Genomic DNA, 18,791 nt, shown 5'->3' with positions numbered 1-18,791 from the left:
GCATGGCAACAGAATATACTATCAAACTTTTAGATTTTTCCCAATCTGGTCAGTAAAAATTATATCTGAGAAAAATTAAATTTTAATTATGAGGGATATAGAGAATCTTTCCTTATATTTGAGACATTTACATGTAAAGCATTATGAACTGTGAACTGCCTATTCATTTGCTTTGCCCACTTTCAATCAGATTTTTACTTTTAAGTTGTCTAATACTTATCTCTAATCTGTTATTTACCTTTTGACTCTGTTTATGATAGGGTTTTGTCTTTGCCATACAGACCTCTTTTTAAAATAACATTACAGTATTTTTAATCCTCTCTTTATAGTTTCTGGATTTTGAGTGTTGGTTATATAGAATATATTTGACACATTGGACACTTTCTGGATTTGATGGTGTCTAAGATTTCCCTGTAGTGTAAAGCACACAAGAATATGACTCAGTAGCCGGAGGATTAAGCTTAGGTGGGCACTCATTGCTGGGAAAAGCAGCAAATTACGTGACCTCTGTGGATACCAAGCTACAGATTCAACCATTATCCAACCTCTTGTTTTTTGGGTGGATTAAGTAATTAGCTTGTTTGGGAAAGAGAAATGCTTTTATAATTGAATAACCAAATTAATCCTTAATTGATTGAGAATAAATAAACCCAAGCAATTTAACTGTGCAATAGTTGGGTCGGGATGCCAAAACAAAATACCATAGATGGCATGATTTAAGTAAATAACAGAAATTTCTTTTCATATACTTTAGAAGCTCTCACCATGTCCTCAAATCTTCAAATGGTTGAAAGAGTCTCTCTCTCCTCTCCTCTCCTCTTCCCCCCCCTCCTCTCTCTTCTTTCCTCTCCTCTCTCTTCTCCTCCCCTCTCTGTCCAAATTCTTATACAACCACAAACCCTCAAGATTAGGGCCCATCTTTATGAACTCATTCAATCACTATTGCCTCCTAAAAACACATGTTCAAATATAGCCACAATGAGAGTTAGGGTTTCAATATATGAATTTCAGAGCTCAGATAATTCCATTCATAGAAAACTGGATAAACAAATCAACCAACTTTGCAAATCAGAAGAAAAATTCCTTTAGATACAGATCAAACATCAAAACATTAATCATTCAAAATCATTTGAATGACCACATCAGAGCAATAAAAAATAATCCAGAGGTTTGAATCCTGAGGTTTTATCATAATTAACATATATTTCGCATTGGTTTGGCTTCCTTTTTTAAGACAGACTATAAATGAAGATGGAGACTACAGGACTTTTCCAAGAAAAGCATATTGAGAGAGTGTGATTGAAGCCCTGATGGACACAGAACAATCATGCCTAATGCTGTCCACCTGCTCCTCTCTGCACCAGGTGAGGGTGCTGAAGAAGCCTGGCTCATCACCCCTGCAGACTCTCCAGGCCCACACCATGGGGCAGTCCCAGGTTCCGGAGGCTGTTTTCAATCCACATGACAAGCAGAAGAGCCAAGTCTACAAGTGTAGTAAAAATATTATGAGGCTTTCCATCAGCAAAATGCAAATATAAAAAAGTAACAATATTCCCTTCATCCATTAATTTTATAATTCTTTTGAGACAACCTGTAAAGTTTTTTGTCCTGGTTTTATTTCTCTCTCTTTATATGCACACATAATATTTCCCATTTATTCTTTATGTTTACAGATAGTCTCCTTGCTCCATTACTTTCTTAAATCAGATGAAAATTACTTGCAATGTTTCCAGGGATAAACAGGAATAAAAAGAGAAAAAAGTGGCAAATTGGACACCCGAGACATTAAGCAAGACATTGTCACATAGTTTAACCATCTCTTTCTGAGGCTTGGCCAGACCTTGATCAAGCTGATTAGACTGTGCAATGACCAGTCTGTTGATTAAAAAAATAACAGTTGATACTTACTGCACTTTTGCTTTCAGAAGTCTGCAACATTCGCAAGCTAATTTGATTATGATATTGAGTTGAGTTAATAAGTAGGCTAAAATTTTACCCTCATTTTCTAGATGGCTATGGACCAGACAGGCCAACATACTTTGTGTCCCACTTACAACTTGTATTAATCACTTTCCTGTTGCTGGTATACAATGCCCAATATCCACAACTTAAAGGAGGAGTGGTTTATTTTGTCTCCCACTTTCAGTCCATGGTCAGTTGGCTCCAATGCAGAAACTCAGTGGCAGAGGGGCATGGCAAAGGAAGAGATGCTCAACACATGGCAGACAGAAGCCATGAAGCAGAGAGAGAAAGGAGGAGCCAGGGAAGGAGATACACCCTTCTAGGTCATGTCCCCACTGACCACCTCCAAGATCCCACCTCTTAACAGTATGTTCAACTACTGAACTCATTCATGGATGAATCCACTGGTGAGTTCAATGAACCCATGATCCAGTCACTTTCCACCCACATGAGGCTGTGGGGGACACTTTAGATTTAAACCACAACACAGCTGTATTATGGTTTACATATTATGTATTACATCTTGCATATTCGAACTAATAGATCATTTTGGCATGTGCTGCCTGGATTTAGCCAGAAGCTGGTTAAAATTGCATGGTTGACCAAACTATTGTTAGTCAAATATAGTCTCAGGCAATTGCTACAGAAAATGGTGTTGTAGATCTGTGTAGACAACTACTGTTATGGCTTGTGTGTAGATGTTCCCCCAAAGTCTCATGCAGTCATAGGTGGGGATTTTTCAGAGGTATCTGGATCTAGAGTGCATGACATTGGAATTAATTCATGGTGCACAGCTAAGATCAAGGGCACTAGGATTAAGGGTGTGAGTTTTGCCCACCCTAAGTAGCCTGGATAAGATATAAAGGATAGAAAGAGCTCTGGTTGACCCTTTCTTGCTTTGCTACATTCTCCCCACCATGAACTGTTTCTCCTCTGTGGTGTCCTCCTGCCATGGCACCCTGCCTTGGAGCCAGCTGATTTATGAATGAAACATCTACAAGCTATAAGCTAAATAAACTTTCCTCCCTTAATTTGTCAGTGTCAGGTATTTTTTTCTCAGCAATGAGAAAAGTAATTAACACAGCTACACTAGTCATTCTGATCAAATTTATTCCCAGAATTATCTGAGTAGGTTGATTCAAAAAGGTAGTTCATACCTGTGTCTATGTAGACCAAAGAGATACCAAGAAACTAAATCAGTGAATTGTAGATTTCTGGTCAGATTTTTAACTGCCTTGAATTGCTAAAAGTTAGCCAAAGTTGGATCTCAATATATAGCTGCCTTATATACATGTCTTGCTGGCAAGCTGAGTGTTCTATGAATAGTCTTTTAATTAAGTAGCCATATGTAGGGCTGGGGATTTAGCTCAGTGGTTTCGCCGGCTGCTGTGCAAGCGCAAGGACCCGAGTTCAATCCCAGGTACCAAAAAAAAAAAAAAAACAGTAGCCATATGTATTATGGGTCCTGCTAGAGAAGGCAGAATGGAGGAGCCTGGTAAGGTGGGGTGATCTCAAGGGGCATAAAGAGGAATGACAGACATGTATGACAGGTCACAAAGATAGAAGGAAACCATGAAGAAGGTGCCAAAGCCTACATACAACCTAACCACACTGTGACACTCAGTTGCTCTTTTCAATGACAAAAGTTCAGGCAGTTGGAACCATAAAATCTGAACCTTTAAAATTCCTGTATAGTTATCATCTTTCTTGTGACATTTGTACACTCCATTATTTTTAAAGAATTTGAAAAATGAAAAGAAGAAAGGTATATTTGTCCATGCCCCCCACCTACCCAATTAAATACTTTGGTAGCTGTAGCATTCTTTCCTCCAGAAAGCAGTTGCCTTATGCTAGTATTGGCTTCTCCATGTGTCCCACTGTAGAGATTCACCCAGGACTGAGCTCCAAAACCCAAGAGTTCTCCTTCTTGCTCTCAGTCATCTAACCATGCTAGCCTGTACCCTGTTCCTTTCCCTCCGGGCTTGGTTTCTAGATTTCTAAAGATTCAGGGAGCTAATTGGGTAGACTTACTGTGCCAGTGTGTCATTAATGGATGCCAGTGTGCAAATGACTTCTCCCTTTATTGTCTCCTGTGTGATTTGTATACTTTAGCTGTGAAATGCCTTCTGGAACTCTGAAGTTTGACTCAAATGGAAATATAGACCATTGTGAAAGCCAATACAGAACTCCTTGGGGGCATCTGCATATCACATGAAATAGGCAACCACTATTTGCAACTAACACTGTCAGCTCTATTATCCAGAAAGCAACAGCCAGGGATAAAAGAGCCAGAACTCTAACCCAAAGTAGTTACTGACAGGCCTGGATAAAACTTGGTTTGAATGGTCTTCATAAACTAAGATAGGGCAGGCAAACATTAAGGGTGAGCTATGGAAGTCTCACAACAGCCCTGGCCTGAAGTTCTCTGAACTTTCTTTTTTGCATGGAGGAAATGGTAACAGCTGAATTAGGTCAGATCTGCTGCAGTGGCTTAAATAAAATAACAAAGGCAAAGGCTTGTTGTGCAAAGAATTACAGGACACATGCAACCCCCTGAGACTATCTATGCCCAGCCATCCATCTCTGGCCAAGATGAACCTTAAATGTGTCCCAAAAGACATCTGCCTTCACCATGATTCTAGGCTTAAAGATTATGATTTTGGATGTTTCAGTCTCAAAATGGCTGGCAGAATCACCAGTGTCTTTGCACACCCCTGGCTGGTGGGTGAGTGATAAAGGGACAAAGCTCCAGCTGCTCCCATGACTTCTGGTTGAAATTTTGACTTTGGAAATGGGGTGTACATGATATTTACTAAAGATACCACATGGGTAGAAAAGCAATTCATTTTTACCCTTAATTCTACAATTCATTTTTAGAATTTCTCCCCTCTTTCTAGTCTAGCTGTTCCTAAAAGCCCTTGTGATCTCAAAATAGAAACTATTAATGTTAAAGGATTTCAGCCAAAGCCCATGTTCTCCGTAACTTTCAGTGACTACTTAGCCTCCCTCTAAGGCCTTAGGTGACCATCCCAAGTCACCCAGGGAGTCACACAGGCCTTTTTGCCCTTTTTAGGATTATAGATGGATCACTTCCCATTATTCTCTTCCTATAGATTCATACAAGCCATTGTACTGCCTCAATGTTGAGGCTAGATGTTTTGAATTCAGCTTTATCTGGTCTGTGATTTGCTTCCTCCTTTTCCCTCTCACTGTTGGTTTTTCCAAGGAGTTCCCCAAAGAAGAAAGCTAACAAGGCATGTAAGGGAATACTAAACTGAGACTCCAGAAACTGTTCCAAGAAGTACTCCCACACATTTACCTTTTCTACCAGCCAAAGCAGGGTAGGGCAAGTGCTGTGCCACACCCCACAGGGCACAGGCAATAAGAGGGAGGAATTAACACTCTTGGAGATACATAGGGCAGTCATTAACAGTCTAGGATGGATTTATTAATACCATTCCTAGTTTCCCTTTGGAAAAATAGAGTTCTCTGAAGTGAAGGGAAAAAACAGAAAGCAGGAAAATACTAACTGAAAAAAGAGGATGGTTACAGGTGTGAAACATAGAAAGCTGTTGGAACTCCTACAGTTCTTGGAGTTCTCAGGAGTGGGTCTCATGCTGCCTGGAATCAATATTTTACTTCAAACCCTAAAACTTTACTTATGGTTAATACCACAGAACTTTTGCCATTTCGGTATAAGACTCTGGCAAACTATTGATTATTTATTTGTTATTTATTTGTGAATTAACATTTTATTTCAGAGCTAAAACAAATTAGTATTCCCTATTGGCCAGTTCTGGGCCCTATGAGACATTAACCTTAGTGTATAATTTTCAGGTTTTCATTTTAGGTAAAAACTAATATTTTAACATGAAATCCCTGTGACCATATCATAACACATTGAAATTAATCAATGGATAGTCATTTCACTCAATAAGATAGATAACTTGAGCTAGGAAGAGCCTCATAAAAATATGAATTCTTCCTAAAGAACCAATCAAAAGCATGTGATGAGTATTGACTTTAGAATTCAAGTACAGTGAAATCCTACCTACTCTGTCCAATGTAATCATTAAAATATGGAGAAGTCATTATGGCTACAATAGGAGTTTATTCAGGTACAAGAATATTAACATGATATCCTGATGAAAAGTTTTGATTAGATAGCAGTGATTTAGGCAATGAGTAAAAATGGGTGAAAAAATTCTAACAATAAGAGTTGTCGTTCATATGTAATCTGGGAATATGATACTGTACTGATACAAAGCTCAAGATGTCAGCCTCCTTTTACCTTCTTCCTTTTAGTAGATCTTTTCAACATCTTTGTCAATAGATTAGCAACTGCATTATAGGTGCTGCCTTGGAAAAATTCCATGGGCCACATTTAGAATTACCAATTGACCAGAATCCCTGATCATGTCTTGACTTGACGTCCTGAATCGATTCAAAACATTTACTTTTCATGGTCATTTTTACTTTGGGGAAGAGCCAGAAGTCACATGGTGGCAGATCCTGTCAATAAAATGGATGAGAAAACACAGTAATGTTTGCACAATTCTGCCTTTCCATTGGATGGCACTCCGCAGCAGCATTTATTATATTCTTGATCACATCTTGTAAAGTCACAAAAGAGGGCTTCCAAGACTGCTTCAGAAAGTGTCAAGAATGATAGGATAATTGTGTTCAAAGTGAGGGGGAGTATTTTAAGGAAGATTAATGGCAATGAGTCTTTTACTGTAATACATTTTTAAATTTGATATTCACCATATTTTTGTATTACCCCTTGTGCCTATTATAGCCAGATGTGGAAATCTTTTCCTCTACATAACTAAAAGATTACTATAAGTCATCCTAAATTTTAACCTCAAATTTTCATTAACCAGAGACATGCAGCAGGATGCAGAGAGCTGGAAGAATATTAATAACAGAATAGAGGGAAATGCAAGCTGGAAAGGGTCTGGTGAGAGGTTCCAATGAATCTGGTACCACCTCGCTGAGAAGATGATGAAATAAACTATTCCCTCACCTGGCCAGGACTCATGCATGTCTTAAGATGGTTTGCTTCACTTCTCTGAGCTTCTCTTTCCTACTTGACCCTTGGTGTGTATGACCAGGCAGGAGCCCATGTTACTTCAAGGTGGAAGGGATTAGGCAGATCCGGTGAAAGAATATAGTCACTGTAGGAAGATATTGGTACTAAATACAGAAAACAGTTCAAGCCAAAGGTTGTTGGAGGAATCAACTCTTAGGAACCAGTTGTGGAAAGGAGAAATCTATGGCCAGAAAAATCTTTAGCAGTACTTGATATCCAATAAAGATTTTGAAACCACTGCTAGGAGGTGTTTATTTCTCTTTCTTATACACTTAAAATTCCCCAGGCAAGACAGAACCCTTTTGTTTACAGAAGTAATATAATAATTCTGATTTTTCCCAAGATAACCAATTTACCCAGCTAACCAAAGGCTCATCCTTAAGTAGAAGCTATTCACTACTGTAAGTGAGATAATCCTTTCCACATAGAAGGACCTATTCATCAACATCTCTCAACTTGCTGCCTCAATTTTTCTGGCTCTTTCATACTTCTTCACAATAGACATACTGATTGCCACATAAATTTCAACCTCGTTCCAGACATCAAACCAATCTGATTGAAGGAAGAACTCCAGTAGTCTCTTCATTCTCTCTTTCAACAAAAGGGACACTTGGACACTGGTCCGTGTATGAGCAACTTGCATGCATAAGTGTTACATATTCACTCCCTACAGGGTAAGCTATCCTTGCACTGATCATGGGACACATGAGTCACTATCCTATAGGGGCTCCTTTTTCATCACTAGACTTCACCCTCCCTCCACTTGAGTTTCAGAGCCAGAGATACCTTCTTGGACCTCACTACTCCAAATGGGGTTTGTTGGTCTTCATTTTTGCTTTACTTTTTATTATGTCCACTGTTTACAAAAACCTGCCCTGCTTTCACCCACTTTGCCAGTCCAAGTCCCTGCCCCTTTCAATCTCCTCCTTCTCCTAGTGCAAAGAGCAGATCTTTCAGATTCTAACTGTAAAGTTTTGCCAACATATTCAACCTACTTATTATCACACCCAACTCTTTATCTTGGAGCCTTTATCTCAGCTGTGACTAAACACAGATACCATTATAGCCTTGCCCTACCCATCTCATTGATCCACGGCTTTCAGGGAGCTGTTTCCCCAAAGTCTGCCCCACCTTCTTAATAAATATAGCTCTAAGCTTTGATCCTTTTCACACCTGCCCTGGCACAACTAATAAATATGAATCTTGAGATAAGAAATACAACTACCTTTTATCAGCCTTGTGTTTCACACTTTTGAAAAAAGGCTTACTCACCACTTTTAATAAGAAGCATACTTATTTGAAGCATATAGTATATAAACACGTCAATATCATATCTTATGCACTAAAGCTAAACAAAAATAAATTTTATGAGTTTGCTTATTTAATTTCAACTTGGTTCTCTCAAACCTGAGCATGTTGGTTACAGATGATCAGCAAGCACATACAGGTAGTTTCAGCAGTCAAAGCATTACACACATTCTTTAAAGGAGAATGGATCACTAAAACCAGTTTTTATTTATTTCTTTTTATTTTGTAGTGGTACTAAAATTGAACTCACCTCACGCATGCAATGCAAGTGTTCAACCACTGAGCTACATCCCCAGCCTGTCTTAATTTCTGTTTTGAAATACATACCTTGCTAATTTGCCCAACCTGGCCTCTGATTTGAATTCTCCACCTCAGTCTCCAGAGTAACTAGGATTACAGGCCTCTACCATCATATTTGGCTAAAAAAATTTTGAGTGACTTGAAGAAAGAGTGGTTTGTACAAGAAAGAAAAGTATCTAGGTAATGTGGGAAACACTCCCATCTTATGCATCAGGCACTGTATTCAGTGTTTAATTTGTCTCCTTGAACAGGAGAAGGAACTGACTGCTGAAAATTTAAGAACTAGTATGGAAATACATATACACACATGCAATTTAAATGACTAAAATAATTTTCAGACAGGGCTTGAGGGCGTTCTTTTCAAGCATGAGGATTTCTCCCCAATTTTTATTGACAAATGATGGAAGTTGATTATAGACAATGTGATGGGTATCTGCAGTATTGTTGTTGTGGCTTGTGTCTAGATGTCCCCCCAAAACCTCATGCAGTCTTTTTCAGAGGTGACTGGATCTAGAATGTGATTGATTCATGATCCAATGCTGGAATTAAGGGTGTGTGATTACTAAATCAGTCCACTGATTGATTTAGCACTGCCCTAATCCCAGTAGCCTAGATAGAACATAAAAAGGGCAGGAAAAAAATCTGCAAAGGTCCCTTGTTGCTTATGATACCATGGGGGCTCCATGAATTGTTTCTCCTCTGCAATTCTGTCTGCCATGCCACTCTGCCTTGCAGTCAGCCAATTATGGACTGAAACATCTACAAACTGTGAGCTAAATAAATCCTTTCCCCTTTAACTTTGGGGGTCAGGTATTTGTCTCAGCAATGAGAGAAAAGTAACTAAGACAACTGTCCATGAGGGAATTTACTCACTTATAGTACTGTGGGATATTCCAGAAGTAGATGACACTGGTAATCAACTGAGCATCAGTATAAGCAAAGTTGCATGTTATTATTTTCAGTCATCATTTCTGACCGATTCAGAATCTTACTCTTCTTTGTATACTTCACAGTGCCTGCCATTTTGCCCAGTAGCTTGCAATATTAATGGGTGGATGGATTCTACATTGTCCACTATAAATATATGACGCAATAATTGATTTTGCTTTATAAAAATGTACAATTATTTTCAGGAAGGCTTCACAATTCCATACAATGGCTTATTCTTAGCTCCTTAACATATTTTTTTTGTTTTCTCCTCTAAACCATTTTATTATTATCAATTATTATAAGATAAAAATTTGTATAATTTGAGTAAATGTAAAGAGAATATTGGTCTAAACAGGTAGCATTCAACCCTATTTTCTTTCCTTTGGGCCATAATTCAGATTTAAAATGGGCAATCACAACATGTATGACAAATTATTTTCTTAAAGAAAACATGCCCACATTTCCCTGCCGTGAAGGATCACTAAAGTACCCATTTGCTGAACTTCATAGTTCTCTTTTTCCTAGTGTGAATTGGTCTGCCTAGAGTATAATCAAGTCTAGCATCTGGACTTAGTCCAGTGAGCTAGTTCTTAAGCTGGCCTTGTTATCTGCATGTTTATCATGTTTGTTACTTGCATGTTTATTTTTCTGGTTCTCAGCTTTCTCTCATCTCTACAATGAATTGTTTAGTCTAAATGATCTCTAATGAACTGGGAAATCTATAATTTGAAGTTTCAGTGTTACTGTGATTCATTTAGTTTAGAAAGCTGAAATCAACAAACTCATTGAATACATTCTAAAGAGGTGACGTAAGGAATATCCAGGTGTTTCTGGGCTGCTTCCTGGCTAGACAGACTTGAAGTAGAATAGCTGTAAGGAGCAATGGATAAGAGAGTTGGCTCTGGAGTCAGATTACTGGGCTTCAAGTCCCTGTGCCGATAACTACTAGCTGTGCAACTTTGAGCAATTTGTCTCAGCCTCCCCAGCTGGTTCAGATCCATGGAACTTTTGCTGAATCATTTGGAAATGAAAGGACATTTTTTTAAAGATCTGCCAGGTATCAGGATTTAGTGTGTCATAGCACTATATTTGGTAAGTACACTGGCGTGAGCAGTTTAACTATCAAGGAACAAAGAATGACTGTATATTCAGATCTGAGTCTGGAATGAACCCATTGTCCAGGAAACAGAGTTCAAGTTAATGTTTGCCTGCAGCTATCCTCCTCCCATTCTAAAAGCAAACCTTCCCTTATCTAAGTTTTCTAATGCTCATATGACATTAATTAAGGCAAGAGCTAACTCCAATTAGCAAAAAAGCTGCAATTCCACATGCTTGTAAAATACTCCATAGTGAAAACTGACTCATTCAGATAGATTGGCTACCCAACTTCTCTAACTGTGCCCCATTTTTTAAGGGAAATTCAAATTGTCTGTAGAAGTTTATATCTTAACCATAGTTTACTCAGATTTCTTTCTTTTCTCAACTCTTAGGTTTACTGCACCATATGAATAGACAGCAATTTAAAGATCATCTCATCTAATTCCTTTCCGAAAAAGAACCTCTCTTAGATGTCCATATTTGTCAGTAACTGGCACAGTGCCATAGTATCTCTTGTATTCTTTTCTTACTGGTTCACATGTAATCTTGTATGCTAAAACAAACTGCAAGCTGCACGTGGGTTAGGAAGAGCTGTGTACAGAGACCTTGCCTGCTATTCATAGCTACAGCTGGCCTGGGGCAAGATGTTAAGACTGAACCATAACCTGTTTTTTCTTCAACATCAACTATTAAGAAACGGCGGTGGTGAAATAACAGTTTGGTTCTAACATTGCATGAGTCTCTTTTAATAGACTATAAGTTCTCAGGAAGAATAATACATCTTAATAGTTTTTATATCCCTATTACCAGGTTCAGCCTAAATACAGCACGTCCTCAATAAATGTGTATTGATATAAAAAGTATGTTATGTATCTTCTCTACCCTTGTAGCACCTAGCATAACATTGGCTACATAGGTGGTTTGTGTACATCATCTCATTTAACTGCATTTAATCTGCACTATACCCCTAAAGAGTTAGTGACACTATCAGGATCATTTTTCAGATGAAAAATCTGAAACCCAGGTAGGGAACTTGACTGATTTTCCTCAAGGTAAGCCAAATTCAAATCTGTCTAACTTTAAGTCCAAGTGCTTTCCATGTTTCAAGAGGACTCTGGTATTGCAAATCTTTAAATTTCCTGAGACTTTTTTGATTATCATTCTAAACACCTTTGGATGTTCATGACCTACAGTTCCACTGGAGAAGGGCTTGTGGCTGGTGGGTCAGAGATATACTAGTCCCTGGCTTTAGCCATGGTGTGCATCTCTGGGGACTGGGAGGCAGTCTGGTATCTTTTAATGAGGAAGTTGATCACAAAATTGATCACCAATAAACTTAAGGGTTGTTATGGAGGGTTAGAGATACCCAAGTCAATCCAAGCCAAAGGTATAAAGGAGCAAAACCAAGAATCTTGCAGAGTAAATTTATTTCTCAAAACATAGAGCAGGATGATAGAGAGAAAAACAAGTGAGAGTCCACTGCCACCTTTGAGAGGGAGAATTGCTGTTCAACAACTTCCTGCTTCTCATGAGGCCTAATGATTTTTCCTATATATATGTCTTCCATGAGGTTCCCTTTATTTATTTAAGAAACTCCCCTCAATTTGAAGAAGTCATCCATATAGTACCTGTCTGCCCATCACTTTGTCTTCACTGGCCCAGGTATGGGGGACTTTTAGTCAGGGGGAAGAGTCTTCACTGCCCCATGATTTTCCTCCTAGATATCCTTGGGCTCCTATGACATGCAGTGATGTAAACTTCTCCTAGGTGTACTATGAAGGGATTAAGAACATATCAGATCTTGCTGTAGATGCCAGGCACTCTGAAGTTCCGGTAACAATAGATCTACCAAGGAACCAGAAAATGAAAATCCAGAAGAACGCTCCTCCTGACCTTATTGCATTTCAGATAGTGAGAGTCACTGTCTTGGAGGGTTCTCACAAGGAGCCATGTGCCAGGAAAGCTTTTTAAAGTGAATTTCCTGTAGCTAGGGAGGCACAGGTTCCAACGTTACAATCCAGTTACTGTCTGACTTAGGTTTCCCTTCCTAAAACAATTACATTTGTTCCTTGAGGCTAAGCAACCACAGCAGCATCAGAGAAAGGGGCTAGAGTACAGAATCCCTTCTAAGTGGAGCTAAAGAGTGGGGGAAATCAGGAGTAGAAATTACCTTCCAATATCCTAGAGAAAGACAGGTATAATATGTGCTTCAAACCTGGTAGACAGGCTATATCAGAGGTGTCCCACATCATAGTTCAATAATCAAAACCAGTATTTGAACAAACTCATTTAACTTCTTAATGTAACTTGACACATGATGTTTCCTGTGAACATCTTAATGATTGATTTCTTAGGGCAAGATTGTGTTTTTCCAATTACAGAAGAGGAAACTGAGGTAGAGACAATTGTAACTGTGTTCTCAGCTCTACCTCCCAGTTAATGTCAGAGCAGGACAAAAATCCAAGACAGCTGCTGGTACCCTTGTTTCCCTGTTTGCTTGCCTGATTGGTTCATTTATTTATGATTCGGGACTGATGTTTATCTAATATGTGTGGTTGTATAAGATGGTGCTAAATACTGAAATTTTTATATAGCTGCTGCTCCAGGCCCACTCTTCTACGCCCCTCACCCTGTCACTCTGTACTCCTGAACCTCCACAGGATCCAACAACAAATTGGATTTCATCTGGCTGGGCAGAGCCATGTGCCAATGTCCTTCTTGATGAAATGGTTCCATGTCATATTGGTTATTAAATATTTTTGACATTAAATTCATGCTCCAGGTACAACTGGACTCCAGGTACAATTTTATCCAGTGAAGATACAGCAATGCACTGCAAAGTCTTGACCCCAAGCATGCCAGAGCCTGTGCATTGGGAGAAAGTAGAAAAATAGTCAGATGATCTTTCCTGCCATACTCTGTAAGGCAGGGAGCTCATCACTATGTGAAACAATATGTGATCATCTTAGATCTAGTTGTAGTGTTTTTCATTATATAGAGCAGAGATCTACCTCCCCATAACCTCAGCTGACTGGGGCTTGTGATGCCCCCCAGGGCAGGGTCAAATAAACTAATCCCTATTTTCCCTGATGCTTTTCTTGCATTTGACAACAGCTTTCATATACTCCTCTGACTTTTTCCTGTATACTTTCTCCTGCTGAGACTCCCTTGTGTCCTTGAATCAAAGATGAAGAGATTTCTATAGCTGTCTTGGTTCTCAGAAGACTTTAGAATTCTCTCTTTCTTCTTTTTCCCAGAAGTAGAATCTGAGGAACACAGAGATGAGACCACCTGCCAAATAAGCTTAAAGCTAAGTTTTCTTAATGATCTGATGTATAGTCTTTTTATTGCATCATGAAACACATTTCCAATTTCTACATTTCCAGAATTGCTCCCTAACTCTAAATATGGTACAGTCACTCAACACTTCATTATGCCTATCCTCTCCTTTAGTTGGTCACACTTTCTATTAATGCTACCTAACCTGAGTGGGTAGAAACTTTACTGGCATCCAGATCACAATGTTAAGGTATTGCACTTTCAACTGAATCAGTGATTCTCAAGGCTGACTGCATATCAGAAGCATCTGGAGCATTTATCAAAAATATCAATGCTAAGTCTACTCAAGAGTGATTAAATCAAGATAGATCCCAAGCATCAGTAATTCTCCCAGTAAGTACTGTTTTACAGTAAGTGCTGAGAAGCACTGCATTAGAGAATACTACCTCATTTTCCCAAAAGGTGAGAATCAATATTATATTTAAACCCAGGAAGGGAAGGTGATTGGTTCTGAGCATTTGATTACACTATGTTAGCTCAAATTTTTTTTAATAAAAGAAGAACGACTGGCTTGGCCTCCTTTCTTTCTATGCTCAAGAGATATAAACTGATATAACCTGCTTTTGTACTTTGACCCATATCTTGAACTTCTTTCAGGCCTGAAGTCCCCAAGTCTTGTAGGATGTGAGTATCCTGAATAGATATCTTTGCATTATCTCTGGCTTAGGGCCTGTGCAAGAAAGAGTCTCATTATAAACATCTTACAGCAGGGGCACACAGATGCCCAGAGCACAAACAGTCCAGTTGGCAGCAATCAGCTTTTTGGTGATGTCAAACGAGTATTTGTTCTCATCCTCATTTATTGACAATGTCCATGCAAAGCACAGCTCGGTCCTCATAAATTTTATATTTGGTTGGACAAATAGGTTACAGATAAATAGATATATGTATGCAAAAGGAGAAAGGAAACATATATATATATATATATATATATGTTAAATTCACAGAATAAATAAGTCACAGCTTTGAAGGAGACATGACTTTTTGTTGTTGTTATTTTTTGTCTTTTGATTTTTTTGGTACCAGGGATCATACTCAGGACTTTGCACTTGCGAGGCAGGCATGAGAACCACTGAGCTAAATGCCCGACCCCACTACTTTTTGTTTTGCTTTGTTTTGGTACCAGGGATCAAACTCGGGTCCTTGCACTGGCAAGGCAGGTGGCAGAACCACTGAGCTAAATCCCTGGCCTGAAACATGACTTTTTACTACACACCCTTCCTGTCAGTTCTGCATCTGTGCTTGATCCACTTTGCAAGCCTCACCTTTCAGATACTGCCTTGCAATAGTGTAGTTGGAAGTTTGCATGGGAATCTTTTCCACTAGTCTTGATTTTTTTGAGGAGAGGCACTGTGTCTTTCTCATATTTGTATCTGTAGTTGCAACCACAGTAATTGATACATCACCCTGGGCTATCAAATAATTTGCTGAGTGACTGCATGACCTGACAATGGATTGTGCATGACGAAGTGGTTTATGTTGTGCACATCCTCACAGGTGCCCAGATCACCCCCTTTGATTTCCTCAGTAGTTCCAGGGCCCAGTAAATTGGTACCTTAGAAGTGCCTAGCACTATTTGCAGGTCTACTTCTTCACCTGCTTTAGACTTTCTATGTTTCAAGGCTTAGTTCTCAGGCAATCAAACAGTGACTTATGAGGAAAAGAAGATTAAAAAATTAAAGATTAAGCTAGAATTTGAAGACAGGACTCACTGTATGTATGTGTGTATCTATCTATCTATCTATCTATCTATCTATCTATCTATCTATCTATCTATCTATGTTCCTTCCCCTTTTCTGAAGTCTCATAATGAATGATAGGCTATGTGGAAGGAAGGAACAATGGTTGAGAAGTCAAAGTACATAAAATCTACTTATGACTTTCACTTTTTTTTTGACTCAGGACATTTCATTCTTTCTTAGCTTTAAGATGATGAGATTCCACTAGGTTATCTCCTGGGTGAACTTTCATTGCAGTATCATTCTTTACACTTGCTTATCGTCTATTACAGTGATTTTTAAATAAAGCACATGCTTCTTTATCTCCTTACAATACTACAGGAAGGAGGACTCATATATGACTACAGAAAGAACTTGGGCAACAAACTTCCATCCTGATTCAGATGAACAACAGCCAGTCATATGCTTGTTGGTGAAATCTTGTAATTTCTGGGACTTGCTTTCTCCACTGGAGATGTAGGAAATGGCCCACATGCTAGCAGAGTCTTCTGTGAGCCTTAGTTTAGGTTTCAGAAATCTGGGCGCACAAGCAAATGGGCAAAAGTTGTCTGATTACAAATGTTCAATTTACATTGTATTTTGTGCCTTGATTTCTACCTCCATCACCAGCCCATGTGCTCTGCTGATTTTTTTCTAGTTAAGCATTATTTTCCTACTAAAAACAATGCTCCAATATAAAGGCCAGCTGAGGACCTACTGAAATGTTACTACAAAAGAGATCTTGCTGTAAAGAGTAACAGAGGAAAAGTTGGTAGCCAATCAGAACAGTCCTCCGGAAAGAAAAAAAGAAGAAGAAGAAGATAGTGAGAGCCCTAGGGGAAGAAGGAGCGGGGGAAGAAGGACCCTTCAGAGTCAGAGGGAACCCTGACCAGGATGAATGTCTGGGGGATCCACCTACCCAATCTCTCTGGCCCATTGCACTGCAACACTCCTCTGGAGAGCTGCAAGAGTGTAGAGATTCTGTGACAGAATCCTGACAGCAGCCAACCCACCTGTGCAGTGAGGGGGAAGCCTCCCCACTCGGTCCAAATGTCCTGAAAGTGTCCTATAAAATGTGACAGTCAGGAGTCCTCTCGAAATCTGAATTCTATCTCTAGCTCTTTAAGCAGACCAATCGCAGACTGTCGTGAACCTGTATCTGTCCTATGTTGTCTTGTAAGGTAGTCCTGTCTCTGCGGCCTTCCGTTCCTCAGTTGCCCTGAGAAGGCCCCCTTCTGCAGCCCAAATACAAACACTCAGAGAGGCTGAAAATATCACATTTTGTTAGCACTGAAGACACTGCCGAGGTCATGCCCAGCCCCCTGTAGGGAACTGTATGTCGATGTGCGTTGTCTGTCCACCCTTTCATCAAGTGTCCAGTTGTCGCAAATAACAAGCAAGTGCACACTAGCATCTGAATGCAGATAAGTCGCTTAACAACAACAAAAAATAACCCCCTGAAAGTGAAATGTAATTACCAGGGTAGAAAAAAATTGCACCCAGTTAGGAGAGCCTATCACATCTCACGTCTCATCGCGCAGGTCTCCCAACACTGCTCCTGTTGTGTCAGACAGTGGCAGTGTTGAGCCCGAGAACCCGCGCCCAGCCCGTGGCGGTCCCCGCGGTCGCTCAGTCTCCGCGGCCGCCTCCGACTCGCCGGAGCCACTGGGCCGCGAGGGCGCTGGGGAGCGGGAGGGGCGCGGGCAGCGGCCAGGGTCCCCGACGGGCCTCCACAAACTGTGCTCCTTCTGCCCCGGCCACAGCCCCGCTCCTTCCAATTGACCGAATTTCACCAAGAGCGGGGGTGGAGGGAGAGGTCGCCCCCCGCTCGCTCGGGCCCGCGCCTCCCTCAGCTGCAGCCCAGGGGGGCGGCCCGCGCTCGCCGGCCGAGCCTTGCGGGCGTCCGTGCCCCCTCCGAGGCGGGTCGCGCGGGGTGGCGGTCCCTGCCGGGCTCCGCCGCGCTGCCGCTCCGACCCTGCCCCCTCCCCCGCCCGCCCGCCCGCGCCCTCCCCCTTCCTTTCACCAGGACTCCGGGACTCGGGAGAGGGCGCGGGAGGCAGGCACACGGGCCCGACCCCACTCCGGCGCGCGCTGGGGACGCGGGCGGGCGGCGAAGGGACACGGCGGGGGCGCGGGGCGGGCGCGGTCATGCAGCGGTGGCGGCGGCGACAGCACTAGCGACCGCGGGCAGACGAGCCAGCGAGCGAGCGGCGGGCAGGGCGGCCCGGCGCCGCGGACCGAACTGCACAGCTCAGCAAAAGCGTCCTCGCCCTCCGCGCGCCGCCTCCTGCGAGCCCCGGCCCGGCAACATTTTTTAAAGCTCCAATCCATCCTTTGAAGAGAAGGGGAAAAAATAGCATTGGTCGGAGAGACGGGGATATATGTGTGTGTGTGTGTGTGTGTGTGTGTGTGTGTGTGTGTGTGCGCGCGCGCATATATATGTATATAATTTTTTTTGGCTCCTGCTAAAATTAGCCGGGCTCGCCTCGCGCCCGTGTGCGAGTGTGTGCTTGCGGGCGTGTGTGTGAATGTGATTACTCCAGGACTCCTCGGGCTCCGGAGACGCCATTTTCCCCCTTGATATCTCTCTCCATAAATCGGCGGCGCGGCGGAGGCGGCCGCGTCGGGCGGGAAGCGCGGGGTCGGCCGGGGCGCCCGACGCTCACCGCCGCCTCCGCGCGCCCGGGGGCCCCGGCGCCCCCCCACCTCGAGCGAGGGCGGCCCGCCCCGCGGCTCCCGTTTGACAGATGCTCTTCGCCATGGAGTTGCCGCGGCAGCACCTATGGGGGCTCGGGCGATCGACCAGAGCCGGGATCTGAGCGGAGCCGGAGCCGCCGGGACATGGGTGAGCACGCGCGCGCGGCGACCTTGGCCCGGGAGCCCGGCGCCCAGCCTTCTACCGCCCCGCCGCCGGCCCCGCGCGCCCGGGGCCCGGGGGCGGTGTGTGTGCCGAGGGTGCAAAAGTTCACGTCACCTCGCCGGGGCTTTGACTTTGTACCAGGGAGGAAGGAGGAGACGCGGCCAAGGGGATGGGATGCCGGTCC

General features: G+C 41.9%; 1 protein-coding gene and 1 pseudogene across 3 annotated transcripts in view; one reads left to right on the top strand and one right to left on the bottom strand.

Annotated features, from left to right (window-relative positions):
• Positions 1–1,089: 1,089 nt before the first annotated feature.
• On the bottom strand, positions 1,090–18,078 carry LOC147830106 (uncharacterized; annotated as a pseudogene).
• Setbp1 (SET binding protein 1) overlaps positions 17,389–18,791 on the top strand; it is a 357,001-nt gene continuing 355,598 nt past the window's right edge. For all 3 annotated transcript variants that reach the window (XM_087193233.1, XM_021236586.2, XM_004855072.4), the window contains exon 1: positions 17,389–18,592. The gene's annotated coding sequence lies outside the window, so the exon portion shown is untranslated. The remainder of the gene's footprint in view (positions 18,593–18,791) is intronic.

The sequence above is a fragment of the Heterocephalus glaber genome, unplaced genomic scaffold (genome assembly GCF_053883595.1).
Source record: "Heterocephalus glaber isolate CG9 unplaced genomic scaffold, H.glaber_assembly_v1.0 deba00000331, whole genome shotgun sequence".
Lineage (NCBI taxonomy): Eukaryota > Metazoa > Chordata > Mammalia > Rodentia > Bathyergidae > Heterocephalus > Heterocephalus glaber.
This window is presented reverse-complemented; position numbering and strand designations above follow the sequence as displayed.